This window comes from Heterocephalus glaber, unplaced genomic scaffold (assembly GCF_053883595.1).
Source record: "Heterocephalus glaber isolate CG9 unplaced genomic scaffold, H.glaber_assembly_v1.0 deba00001673, whole genome shotgun sequence".
Lineage (NCBI taxonomy): Eukaryota > Metazoa > Chordata > Mammalia > Rodentia > Bathyergidae > Heterocephalus > Heterocephalus glaber.
In genome coordinates, this window is record NW_028258410.1 from 6,993,609 (window position 1) to 7,008,481 (window position 14,873).

General features: G+C 42.6%; 1 pseudogene; it reads left to right on the forward strand.

Annotated features, from left to right (window-relative positions):
• The first annotated feature begins 32 nt into the window (after window positions 1-32).
• LOC147822143 (large ribosomal subunit protein uL23 pseudogene) lies at window positions 33-3,130 on the forward strand (annotated as a pseudogene).
• The last annotated feature ends 11,743 nt before the right edge of the window (window positions 3,131-14,873 follow it).

Sequence of the window (14,873 nt, forward strand, 5' to 3'; positions counted from 1 at the left end):
GCGTGCGCCTTGAGTTCGTGCTTAAAAGGGCAATGGTGTTTAAAAGGGCGATTACGCGCCGCCTAGTGGACCAGCTTTCTACTGCGCAGTCGCTGAGCACCACGCTTGGGTACGGAGACGGTCCTCAGCCTGGTGGTGAGGGCGCTCTGTGGGGCTAGGCTATCGACCCGCGAGGGACACCGTAGTCGACAGACTAGGTCAAGTGAGGAAGCAGGATGACTGGCTGGATCCTGGGAGAAGCGGGGATGGGTGTGTGTGTGTGTGTGTGTGTGTAATAGCTGCAGGACCAGAAGAACCTATTGCTGCAGTCCAGGGCAAAGCAGAGGCGGGCAGGGCCCCAGTGGTGCCCACAGTAGCTCTCCCCTCATCTTTGCCAGGCCACCGCCTGCACGTGGACACTCTGGTGGCCAGCTGGCTCCATCCCACACCTATACCTCCAATCATTTGCGCTATTTTCTGGGTCTCAGCAGAGAAACAGGCAGTTGGAATGGACTGTTGTCTTAAGTGTCCTTCAGAAAAACCTGTCAAGACTGTTCTGAATTTTGTCATTGCAGTTTTGAGTGAGAGGCTGTTCCATGATCATCTCCACTGTACAATCTTCTGACCTCTCTGTTGATACTACACCCTTTGAGGGTAGGCATTGAAGAAAATTACCTCACAGACAGAAGGAGCCTGGATCCCTGAGTATACATTTATGAGAGCCACTCAGCCTGCAATGGATTGTGCTGTGAATGAGAAAAAAATGGTTATACTTTTTTAAAAGTTTGTATGGAAATGCAAAGACCCAGAATAGCCACCACAATAATGATGAAGAACAAAATTGGAAGACTAATACCACCTGATTTAATGACATTATAAAATTATGTAATCAAGTGTGATATTGGTGAAAGAAACAGGTCAATGAAACAGAATTGAATTCCCAGAATTTGACCCACACAAGTATAGTCAACTATACTCCTTGATAAAGGAGCAAAAAACAATTCAGTAGTCAAGGATAGTCTTTTCAACAAATGATGCTGGAACAACTGGACATTCACATGCAAAAAAACACAGATTAATGTAGAGACAGATCTCACACTTAACATAAAAGTTCTAAAAGATAACAGGAGAAAATCGAGGTGACACTGGGTTTAGTGATGACTGTTTAGATGCATTAATTCATGAAAGAAAAAATTGGTAAGTTAAATTTCCCTAAAAATTTCTGTTCTCTGAAGCCAAGCACAGTAGTATACACCTGTAATCCCAGCACCCTGGAGGCTGAAGCAGGAGGATCACAAGTTCGAGCCCCATCTGGGAAACTTGAGATGTAGCTTAATTTGAAGGTCTTGGGTTCAATCATCAGTATCACACACAAAAAACTATTCTTTGAAAGATAATGTTAAGAGAATGAAAAGCCATAGACTGAAAGAAAATATTCACAGAATACATACCTGATAAAGAACTTTTAACACTGAACAGTAAGAAAGTAGCAATTTTAAAAATGGGCATGAGGCTGCAGATATAACTCAAGGGTAGAATATTTGCCTAGCAAGTTCAAGACCCTGGGTTCAACACTGTTGAAGTGAATAACTCACCAAGAAGAGACAACAGTTGTAAATATCTGTACCAAATACCAACAGACCCAAATTCATAAAACAAAAACTGCTGGGCTTAAAAGGACAGATTAAAAACCAGTACAATTATAGTGGAGAACTTCAGTATCCTACTGTCACAATTAGGTCAAGCAGACAAAAAAAATCAAAGAAATATCAAAATTAAACCATATCATTGAACAAGTGGACTTAACAGACAATGATGACAGACTGCACACTTTTCTCAGTGACACAGAACTCTTTCCAAAATAGACCATATTTTAGGCCATAAAGCATGCTTAAATAAATGCAAAATAATTGAAATGATCCTTTGTATACTATTAGATCATGGTGGAGTGAAGCTAGAAATCAACAGCAAAAGCCACAGAAACTGCAAACACAAAGAGATGAAATAATACATTGTTGAATAATCAAGGGGTCACAGAAGAACAAAGAAATTAAAAAGTACCTAGAATCAAATGACAATGGAAGCACAACATGCCAAAATTTATGGGACACAAAGGAGTTCTAAGAGAGAGGTCCATAGCTGTGAATGGACACATAAAAAGAATAGAGCTATCCCAAGTAACCTAATAATGCATCTCAAGATCTTAGAAAGATAAGAACAATCCAAATCTGAAACTAATAGAAGAAAGGAAAATATAAAGATCAGAACAGAAATTAATGAAGTTGAGACTAAAAAGCAATACAAAGGATCAATGAATGAAACACTTTGTTCTTTGAAAGGATGGGAACAGAGTCTGAGGATGGGAGAAGTCAGGAGAGAGAAGGGAGAAAAAGTAAAAAGGATCAAGATGTAATGTGTGTATGTACCAATTCCCCCATCATCCATATATTTATTATGTATCACAAACATACTAATAAAAATTAGAGAAAAAGACCCTAGGCTCATTCCCCAACACTGCAAAAATTTTTTTAACTTAAAAAGGAAAGGACAAAAGATCTAAACAGATGCCTCAGCAAAGAGAAAAATACAGACGGCAGATGAACATGTTAATAGATACTCAACGCCATAGAGAATTGCAGCCCTTTTTACCAAAACGGCGCCGAAGGCAAAGAAGGAAGCTCCTGCCCCTCCCAAAGCTGAAGCCAAAGCAAAAGCTTTGAAAGCCAAGAAAGCAGTGCTGAAAGGCATCCACAGCCACAAAAAGAAGAAAATCCGCACGTCACCCACCTTCGGCCGCCCCAAGACACTGCGACTCGGCAGCAGCCGAAATACCCTCGGAAAAGCGCCCTCAGGAGAAGCAAGCTTGACCACTATGCCATCATCAAGTCCCCTGACCACAGAGTCAGCCATGAAGAAGACAGAGGACAACAGCACACTCGTGTTCATTGTGGACATCAAGGCCAACAAGCACCAGATCAAACAAGCTGTGAAGAAGCTCTGTGACATTGATGTGGCCAAGGTCTATACCCTGATCAGGCCTGATGAAGAGAAGAAGGTGTATGTTTGACTGGCTCCTGATTATGATGCTTTGGATGTTGCCAACAAAATTGGGATCATCTAAACTGAGTCCAGCTGGCTAATTCTAAATACACATTATTTTCACCATAAAAAAAAGAAAGAGAATTGCAAATTTATAAAACAATGAAACACCAACACATTTCTGTAAGAATGGCCCAAATCTCTGGATTCCCAAAATGATGCAGCAGTGAGGGCAAGTAACTCAGCTGCTTCAGGACACAGTATCTAGAGTATGGAAAACAACAGATAGGAAAGGAACTGAAATTGAGGGGGGAACTGACAGAGGAGAAGGAAATACGATTAAGTGACACAGAAGAAATAAATCACACCATGGAGGAGAGACCATGCAATTCTACCAACAGTGGCCGGCCAGCCACGAGCTGGAAGACAATGTGAAACTAACAATTTCTTGCTCACAGAGAACAGGAAAACTGCCTCGGGACTGAAAGAATAACCTGCAGTTGGAAGCAACAAGGAAAATGTGGGACACTGCTTCCAGAGTGGCCTTCCGCAATCAACAGTTGGTGATTGACCTCAGCACAAGCACTTGCAGGTACAACTACAGAACAAGAGCTGCCAGGGGTGCTATTGCAGCGGAGGGCTGCATGTTGGGACCCAGCCCCAGAGCAGCCCCTTGGCTGCCTCACACTGCCAAGTTCCCACAGTGGATGAGTGGAAGACAATCACAGGAGACTGCCAGCAGTTGGAAAGCAGACGGCAAGAACTCCTGCTGAGAGGTAGGGACTGGTGAACACAGATCTGGCTCCGGCACTCAGAGGCCAGGTTCAGCCTGAGCCATACAGAATTAGAAGCTCATATTGGTGCTGTAAGCAGATCTCTATAACCAGCACTGTTCTCGGAGCAGACTGCCATGACTTCCAGTGTGAATAGAGACACGTCTTAGCTTGAGCTCTGCTCCTTAACTCTAGGCTGAGGAAAAGAGCTATGTGTCCAAAACAATAGAAAACTTTATTATTTGACTGTATTTTTCTTTTTTTTTTTTTGGTACCAGAGATCGAACTCGGGACCTTGTGCTTGCAAGGCAGGTGCCAGAACCACTGAGCTAAATCCCCGACCCCCTCCCCCACCCTTTTATTCCATTATTTTATCCTTTTTGCTTTTATGAGTATGTCTGTGCATATGGGCCTCTCTTCCCCTTGCCTTTTTTCTCCCAATATAGTTTATAGAGGCTAAGGGAATTCTCCCTTGTCCCTTTATATCCTATCACTACCAATTTTGGGGGGGGTGGGTACTGGGGATTGAACTCAGGACCTTGAGCTTATGAGGCAGGCGCAGTGCCACTGAGCTAAATCCCTGGCCCATCACTACCAATTTTGTACCATTTTCCCTGTTACCCCCTTCTAAATATATAATATAGGGCTGGGGACTTAGCTCAGTGATTCTGACACCTGCCTTGCAAGGTCAAGGTCCTGAGTTTGATGCCCAGTACCCAAAAAAAAAAAAGTAAATAGTTTTGGGGCCAGGGATTTAGCTCAGTGGTGCCAGCACCTGCCTGGCAAGCACAAGGTCCTGAGTTCAATCCCTGGTACAAAAAAAATTGTGATAAATATATAATATACCCTTACTATCATTGATATCCTTTGCCTCCTCATATTTCCTCCTTCTTATACCACAGAGCAGAGGACTTTTTTTAAAAAAAGACTTGTTTTCTCTTCTTTTCCCCCCTCTGACATTACCCAGTCCCCAACTCCCTAGGCTTTAGAAAAATGATTCTATAAAATTACTGTTGAATGCTGGTTTTCATGATTAGAGAAGACACAGCCATCACATTTAGTGCACATTAACTATGGATCAAGACTTGGTTTGTTATGGTCTTTACACTATAACCATGGATTTCTTCTCTAGGCTAAAGGGATACACAAAACAATGTCTCCTGGTGTGTTATTTCTCAAGTAGCCCTGATAGATACTGCTGTAATGGATTAGCCTGTAACTGCTGCAGCTGATTTGATTGCATAGGAATAATCCTGACACATTGGGCAATTTCATGGCAGTGAAAGTGTCCGCCCAATCCACCATCACACCCAGGGAGAGGGAAGCAAGAGATCCTAGCCTCAGGACTCAGGCTGAGTCAAGCTTTGCAGGAATGCTTGCAATCTGGCAGAAGTCCTGAGTCTGAATTAGCTTCAGTATTGCAATGGAGGGATCAGAGGAGTTATTGGGATGTGAGCTGTCAGACTCCCAGGCAAAGAAGCTACTTAGGAATCACATAGGCAAGGTCTCATTGAAATATTTAACCTGTGTTCCCATCAGACATCTTACAGGTTTAAGTTTTTGCATGTTTCTTGATTTATTTAGTTATATGGGAGTATGTTATATTCTTTTATTGTTTCCTGTGTTTATTAGGTTGTTGCTTTTGTGTACTTGTTCTTTCATTGGCTCTGATTTAATAAATGTAGAGCTTCTCTCCCTCTCTTCTCTCTCCTATCTAGCTTCTTCACCTCAAACGCCCAAGACAATACCATTAACATACTTCTTTCTTTTTCCGAACACGTGAACTCCGCCTCCAAAGTTTTTAAATTCCCCATATTTAGCCCCCTCTCAGTCACTCCTATCTCCTCTAGCATTATTTTTGACCCTTCCCATCCTATGCCTTTGGCTTTTCCATATTGTACCTAGCTTATTGTTCTCCTTATCAGCAAGTTCTGACAACCACGCAGCATTCCTCAAGCACACAGCGAACCTCCTTTCTCCTATCTCTTGTCCTAGAAGATTTTTGAATTCCCCCCCACAAAATATACTCTGAAAACTCTCAATAGTAACCCTTCAACTCAGCTAAAAGTGCTCTAGTAAAATCAGACCCCGCATCAACCTGTTTTTCTTGTTCACCATTATTCCCCCCTTCAAACCTCCCCCTTAGTGTCTAACACTCCTCATCCAACCACTTCTCCACTTCTCCTCACTCCACCTCACCTACCTCATTGCAGAACAACCAGAAATAATAAATTGTCACAGTATGCATAGAGAATAGATAAAGGGGGGAAGTATAACTGCAAGGATTATCATATAGAAGTGTGGCAAGATTGAATCTGTGGATGTTGTTATAACCAGAAGTAATTCTTTTGACAAAACATAGGGAAAGAGCCCAAATCACTTAAAGTAAGTAGCAGAAGGAGTGAATACTAACACTGCACGTACAAAGCTGAAAATTATTCACAGGGAGGCAACATCCTATTAAAAATCTTCATACAAGTCACAAGCTCTCCTCACTTCTCTACTCCCCAACCTGAAATAACCCCCAAAAAAGGAGAAAGAAAAAGAGACCATATGTTATTTAAATATATATATATATATATATATATATATAAAATCAAATGTACAGATACACATAGGAGAATGGAGAAACAAGGAAATAGAAGATCTTTGAATCCCTCCAACTCTCCCAATGCAGAGCAAGGGGTCACAAAAGGAGAAGAAAATCAATACCAGGTAGCAGAAATCTAAGAAATACTGGGTGGCAAAAATCTATGAAATGTTCATAGAAGGGATGAAAAAATAGAGGAGTTTGAAAAGGAAATGAACAAAAAATTCACAGCAATTTCATTCAATATGTCTATGGTGAATTTGGGGGAAATAGGTAAAAAACTAGATGATCTAACCAAATCAGTTCAAACTTTGAATGACAAATTCAGCAAGGATATTGAATCCTGAAAAAGATGTCAGGGCCGGGGATTTAGCTCAGTGGTTCCACCACCTGCCTTGCAAGCGCAAGGACCGGAGTTCAATCCCTGGTACCAAAAAAAAAAAAACATGTCAGACATAAATAACTGAAATTAAAAACTGTATAGAAATCACACATTGCAGAAATGGCCAATGTGATGACAGAGTGTCTGATATTGAGGACAAAATAGTGAATTATGATAAAGAGCTCAAAGAAGACAAAACGAAAATAAGAGAATAAGAGACTACCCAGCAGCTACGAGATGACAAGAAGAAGATCAATCTAAGGCTAGCTGGAGTTAGAAAAAAACCTAGAAGATAGCCCAGATGAATTCACTGACATTTCAAAAATCATAGAAGAAAAGCTCCCAAATATAAGAAAAGAGCTTAAAATACAAGTAAGTGACACTTACAAAACACCAAACAATTATGACGAAAAAAGAAGCTCACCAAGGGACATCCTTATTAAATTATCAGATATCCAGAAAAACGTTAGAATTTTAAAAACAGCCAGAGAAAAACAAAAAATCATATAAAGGCAAACCAATTTTTTAAAAATAGTAACCAATTAGAAACACAGCAGATGTCTCAACCCAAACCCTAAAGGCCAGAAGATCTTGGAGTGAAGTATTTCAACCCCTAAGAGTAACTTCCAATCCAGATTAACTTACCCAGCAAAGCTATCCTTCAAAATTGATGGAGAAATAAGGTATTTCCATGAAAAAGACCAGCTCAGAAGATAGGAGTGCTAAACCAGCTCTAGAGAAAATACTTAAGAATATTCTCAACAGAAACAACAAATTGGGCACAGCTAAATGCAGAGGAAACTAGTGAGGTTAGTGGATAAACAGCAACAACAACAAAAAAAATCAGAAAAAGGGGCCAGGGATTTAGCTCAGTGGTTTCGCTGCCTGCTGTGCAAGCGCAAGGACCCGAGTTCCATCCTCGGTACCAAAAAAAAAAAAAATCAGAAAAAGAAAAACAAATGACACACCAACAGATAAGGAAGGCAATGATAGTAAATAATCAACATATCTAAGGGCCAGGGATTTAGCTCAGTGGTGCCAACCCTACTTCACAAGTGCAAGGTCCTTTGTTCATCCCTGGTACACACACACACAAAAAAAGACACATCTCAGTAACATCTGTCAATGTTAATAGGCTCAACTCTCCAATTAAAAGACACAAACTGGCTAGGGATTCAGCTCAGTGGTTCTGGCACCTGCCTTGCAAGTGCAAAGTCCTGAGTTCGATCCCCAGTACCAAAAAAAAACCAAAAAAAACTCAAGGCAATTACAAATGAAAAATGTGAAATCATAAGAGACACTGTTGAAATCCAGAAGATAGTAACCACTTCAAAAAATTACATTCCAACAAATTAGAAAATTTTGAAGAAATACACAGATTCCTAGAAACATGCAAACTACCAAAACTAACTCAAGAAGACATACTTAACAATGAAACAATGAAATTGACACAGTAATAAAGAATCTACCAACTTTAAAAAGCCCAGGACCTGATGGATTCTCTACTGAATTCTACAAACCTTCAAGGATGTTGTGTCACCAGTACTCCTCAAGCTCAGCTTCCCATACACAGCTCAGAACAACAGTGTGAGATTACATTAACCACAGGGTCTCGGGGGCTGGCCAGGGGCTGGCCGAGCTGGGACACCAGGTGTGCACTGTGTGTGCTGTCAGAGATTCCTGCACCCATAGGAAAAATCTGATCCCAAAATGTCCACTGTTGGTGGTTTCCCTTGCTGTGCAGAAGCTTTTCATTGTTGTTGTTTTTGGTACCGGGGATCGAACTTGGGTCCTTGCGCTTTCGAGGCAGGCGGTGGAGCCACTGAGCTAAATCCCTGGCTGCAGAAACTTTTTAATAAGAAGAGATCCCACTTGTTGTTTGTGCTAGTTCATGGGCAACTGAGGTTTTGTTCATAAAATCTTTTCCTATACCATTTTCTTCAAGAGTTCTACCTAACCTCTGTTCCAGCTGGTTCAGTGTTTCTGTTTTAATATTTAGATCTTTAATCCATTTTGATTTTAGTTTAGTGCACGGTGAGGAAGTGAAAGACTTCTACAAAGAAAACTACAGTACTCTGAAAAGGGAGATTGAAGAGGACGTAAGAAAATTGAAAGATGTCCCCTGCTCCTGGAAAGGCAGAATCAATATTGTCAAAATGACCATACTCTCAAAACTGTTATACAGATTCAATGTGGTCCCAATCAAAATACCGACAGCATACTTTACAGAACTAGAGAAAGCGATCTTAAAATTCATATGGAGCTGGAAGAGACCCAGAATAGCAAAAGCAATATTAGACAACAAGAGCAAAGCAGGAGGTCTTGCGATGCCTGACTTCAAGCTACACTACAAAGCAACAGTGATCAAAATGGCACAGTACTAGAACAAAAATAGAATGCGGGTCAGGGAACAGAACTGAGGATGCAGAAACTTCCCAGACACATTCAGCTATTTGATCTTTGACGAAAGCCAAAAGCACATGTTGGAGGAAAGATAGCCTGTTCAACAAGTGGTGCTAGGAAACGTGGTTATCTGTGTGCAGAAGATTGAAACTGGATCTTTGTCTCTCACCATATGCTAAGTTAAGATCAAAATGGATCTAAGATCTATCTATTAAAAAAGAAATATTAAACCTACAGGAAGATAAAATAGATAAAACACTTGAAGACATAAGATGTAAGATTTTCTAAACAGAACTTCAATTGCACAAGAAATAACAGCAAGAATCAACAAATTGGATTTTATCAGACTAAAAAGCTTATGTACAGCAAAAGGATAAATCAGTAGAGTGAAGAGACAACATAAAGATTGGGGGAAAATTTCTGTCAGCTACTCTTCAGACAGACGACTAATATCTAGAATATATAAAGAACTCAAAAAAGTTAAACCACCTGAAATTAAAGATCAGTCAAGAAATGGGCAAGAGAAATGAACACACACGTCACAGGGGAAGAAATACAAATGTTCAACAAATATATGAAAAAATGCTCAACATCTCTGGCCATCAGAGAAATGCAAATTAAAGCAATGCTATGATTCTATCTTACTCCAGAAAGAATGGCAACCATTAAGAAATCAAACAATAACAAATGCTGGAAAAGCTGTGGTGAAAAAGGAATCCTCCTTCATTTTCAGTGGGAATGTAAACTAGTACAACCATTATGGAAATCACTATGGAGATTTCTAAAAGAACTTAAATTAGAAATCCCGTATGACCCTAAGATCCCCCTGCTAGGTATCTTCCCCGAAGAGCTTAAGACATCATTCTACAGAAATACAACCATACCGATGTTTATAGCAGCACAACTCATTATAGCTAAATCCTTGAAATAGCCTGTATACCCATCAACAAATAATTGGATAAAGAATGTAGTGTCTGTATATAATGGAATACTACTCTGCTATAAAGAATGGCAGATGAGACATCTGTAGGAAAATGGATGCACCTGGAAAACATGTTAAGTGAAATAAACCAGACATGCAACCTAAATATCAAATGATAACTCCCATTTGAGAGAGGCAAAGTACAAGCAAAGAGAATAATAAGGATGGACAGAAAGGACAAGGAGATGAATCTCTTGCAGTAGGGAAGTGGTCCAAGGGGAAAAGCACAAGGGGTGAAGAGAGAAAGGGAAAATAAGCAGAATAAAGATACGCCATGTGCAGGAACCTAATAACCTCAATAACATAAACATGATATGCTATAACATGAGCTAAGATTAATAATATCAACAAGAATGAAAAATAGGGGCCGAGGATTTAGCTCAGTGGTTTCGCCGCCTGCTGCGCAAGTGCATGGACCTGAGTTCGTTCCCCAGTACCAAAAAAAAGAATGAAAAATAGGATAGAGGAATTGGAGGAGAAGGGAGGGAAGGAGGGGGAAATGGATTAAAAAAGAAACACGCCATGATATGTACATGTAACCACTCTGCAAGATGATTGAAAACTGCATGAACTATAAACATGTACTAATAAAATAAAAAGTTTTAAAAATAGAATGAACCAAATCTAAAATACTGACAACATCAAATGCTGGTGAGGGCGGGAAGCAACCAGAACCTTCGTCCATTGCTTGTGGGAATGTAAAATGGTAAAGCCACTTTGGAAGCCAGGTTGGCAGTTTCTTCCTGAACTAAACAGTCTTACCGTGAAGTCCAGCACTTCTACTCCGAGGAATTTGCCCAAATGACCACTATATATACACACAAAAACTACATATAGATATTTATGACAGTGTAGGGAACAGGGGAAGGGGACATTACCAGAACCCCTGCAGTAAGTCCTAGTCTCCCACGAGCCACGGCAGCACACGGCGAATTACAGGAAAGGTAGACAAATGAGACTGAGAAGAAGCTGAGCTTTGGGTCTGATCAGTGCTGCTCTGGGCAGCAAAGACAAAAACCCCTTGGCTTGCAGCACCTTTTATTCAGTACATCGGGAGAAACAGATGTAACAAGTGAAAAATAGAGTTCAGTGCTTCACATTGGGATAAACTAGGTGTAACAAAAGACTGGGGGGGGGGGCGCGGGAGCAGCGGAAATCTAAGAACAATGAGGAACTATGCAGATGAAGATTTGGTTCCTCCCTGGCGTCTCCCGCAGGTGTGGTCTTGTCCTGGAGCTTTACAGCATCACTGGATCATTGAGATCTCAATTGTGACCGGAGGCCAAAATGGAATTATGTCTTGGAATGTTACAGCTGGCCTGTAGGCCGGAGAACTAGGCCTACTCAAATGATTTTTTCCTAGAATTATGTAGCATTGCTCCCAACATAACAGTTTAATTCTTATTACCAAAAATTGGAAGCAACCAAGATATTATTCAATAGGTGAATGATAACCAACTGTGGTATGTCCACAAAATACAGTACTAATCAGTGATAAAAATGAGCTACAGAGCATGCACAGGCTATTAACAGTTTGTATTACTGTGGTACCTTGTTACAATTTATATTCCAATTCTGATATGTTACTATTCATTCATCTCCACACTTTACTTTAGGGTTTCTTAATGTTCTTGATGCTGAAACTTCTGTGGGTTTTGACAAATATATAATGTTGTGTGTTCCTGTTCATTCCCCTCCCCACTCCACCCACAATCTCTACACTTTTTACTATTTCTACAGTTTTTACTTTTCCGTAATGTTATTCAATGGAACTATACAAAATGTGCAGGGAAGAGGGGTGTCCCATGGGACCCTGTACTACCTGGTCAAACTTTCTGTAAATGTAAAACTGCTCTCAAAAATAAAGTTTATTGGGCCGGGGATTTAGCTCAGTGGTGCCACCACCTCACAAGCGCAAGGTCCTGAGTTCGATCCCTGGTACCAAAAAATAAAAAATAAATAAAGTTTCTTACTTTTTTTAAGTGAAAATTTTTTCTGGACATCTACATTCAGCAGCGTACCTACACAATATGAAATGTTAAAAGAAGTTCTTCAGGCAGAAAGCAAATAATAGCAGATGGAAATACAGATTCTACATGTAGATGGAAATATCTTCTATATAAAGGTGTGAAAGGTACAGCAATTGAATGGGTTGACACATAAGACCCACATATCTTAGTGCATCTGAGCCCTGGCCAAGGACACCACTTACTTTATTTACATCTGTGTTGTGACTGTTTTTACAGTAGCCAAATATTGCTTCACAGTTACAATAATGGAAAAATGTTCTTATCTTTTAAAGACCACACCCTATTCTTAAAATAAAGCTCCCCCCCCCCCAAACACCAGGCAGTAGCTGTTGTGGCCTTGCCCTACTCAAGATTTGGTGTTGGTGAGAAGGCACTGGGGCAGGCTGAAGGAGAGAGTAAGACAGGCACCACAGAGGATGCACTGGTGTGCTCCCCTGTGCTCCACAGGAAGCACTGCCCAAATTCCTTCTCACTTCTGCTCACTGAGAAAGTGGGTGAACATGTAATCAGTGTCCCTCCAGGAGCCACAGCTTGTTCTCAGCCCCCATCCCTGTCCCTTCCGTTGACATCTTCTCTGGGTGCCCTTTGCCTCCAGTGTCCATGTTCTGGTATCTGCCATTCCTTCCCACAGGCATCGAACACTGCTTGGCTCTATCAGTGCCGAAGCGGAGGTGGGAAATACCATCCTAAGGAAGGGAGGGAGGAAGAAAGGAAGGAAGGAAAGGAGGGAGGGAGGAAGGGAGGAAGGGAGGGAGGAAGGAAGAAAAGGAGGGAGGAAGGAAGGAAGGAAGGAGAGCAGGCAGGCAGGAAGGAAAGAAGGGAGGGAGGGAGGAAGGGAGGGAGGGAGGAAGGACGGACCTTAAATCTCAACTAGGGTGAGTCAGTGCACAGCTGGGGCCACGGGAATGATAAGATCCAGAAACTGCCACTAGGTGCCACCACTGCACAGCTGCTGTGTTGGCAGGAGACTAGATCACCTAGAAAGCAAAAAAGTAGTTCTTTCTCATTTTAAGCCTTTTGTAACCACAGGATGTAAAAACTGTCTTCAAACAGGTACCAAGTTTTCTCTGCTGTTCACACAGCACAGGCATAGCACGGCAATGCTCAGCCAGAAGCGCTGGTGAGATCAAATGTGCAGAATGGTTGAGAAAGGGTTCTTAAAAATATGTCCTCATCTTTAATAAAAAGGTGACCATGTATAGGCACCAGAAAGGAGTCTGAGAGGGTCAGTTATGTCCCCCAAGCTGGGCCTGTGCAGGAGCTACGTCTGTCTCTCTGGAGACCATGCTGATGTAGGTGTCAGATCAAGCCCCAAGGCTATTAGGACCTAGAGGCAGAGCTGCTCTGTGGAGCGACATGTCTCAGCGGGTAGAATCCATGGTCTCAGTGACACTGCTGCCACTGACAAGAACTTGGATCCCTCCGCCCACCCCAGCCTACTGGCTCCTGTAAATTGTCAGAGGGTAACCCAAGGGAAGCTTGGCCTTGGAGAAGTACGGGGCCATGCCAGAAACTGCTCCTGCATCTGGCCTGGCTGGGAGAAGCTGTGGCCGAAGATGAATCACTCTCTGGGTGTAATTGTGTGGCATCCAGACTTACGAGCACAGACACGAGGGCCTTGGCCAGTGACTCCAACTCCTGGCTGCAGCTGTGGCCAGACAGTGAGGCTGGCTCTCAGCGGAGTGCGGTGGCCTCCAGAGAGGAAGTGCAGAGAAAGGAAGGCAGACGTGAGGGTGTCCATGCAGGGTCAGAGGTGGTGACACCTTGGGCCCGTTGCCTGTGAGTGGGGTGCCAGGCACTGGGGAAGCACTGAGCTGCCAGATCTTAAGAGGCCAGCTCCCAGTTGGCTTCTCCCAGGCAGCCCAGTGCTAGGATATGGATGAAGAGATGCCCTGGGAACACCCCTTATCCTGCCCCAGCACCACCCATGTGTCCCCAGTGAATCAAGGCTGGCCCTGAAGCCCCTTGACTTCTCTCTATCCCCCCATGTACTTAGTACTGTGTGTGGTTTGCCTACGAGGGTCAATTCTGCTCTGGACCCAGGGTTACAGGGTTAGTGGAATGGGACCCTGGCCTCAGGGACCTTAAGCCAACAATAAGCCAGAAAACAAGTTGGCAAGGTCACCCTGCTGCTCACACCCCAGAATTTCACATCTCACAGTTGGAGTCTGGCTGTGCCTGAGCCCTGCTTACCCTTCACTCCTCCACTGTGCTCTGCCCTGCTGTGGCCGACCCACACCCCAGTTTTCTCTTCTCACAGCAGCCTTCCTGGCCCTGCCCTGTATACCCATAGGGCTGGCCCTCACTTCCCTCAGATCCAGTGAAAATCCACTCGGGAGCATTCCCTGGCCACTCTCTGGCCTTTTTCTATAACTCTTCTCACCCAACATATCATTCTCCAGATGAGCTGGAGAAACTATCTCCATTTCAAGGAGACTTTGATGTCTCCAGCCAGCCCCACCTGTCCTGAGGAATTGTCAGAGCAACTAAATGGCAAGGACATCAGCCTGGCCTCCTTACCAACTCTACTGAGCAGTGACAAACCAGCTGTGAGGGCCAAGGATTTAGCTCAGTGGTTCCACCTCCTGCCTCGAAAGCGGAGGGACCTGAGTTTGATTCCCAGTACCAAAAAACAAAAAAAACAAACCAGCTGTGAGCTCTGGCTCTTCCTGTTGCACCCAGGGCCTCTACTGGC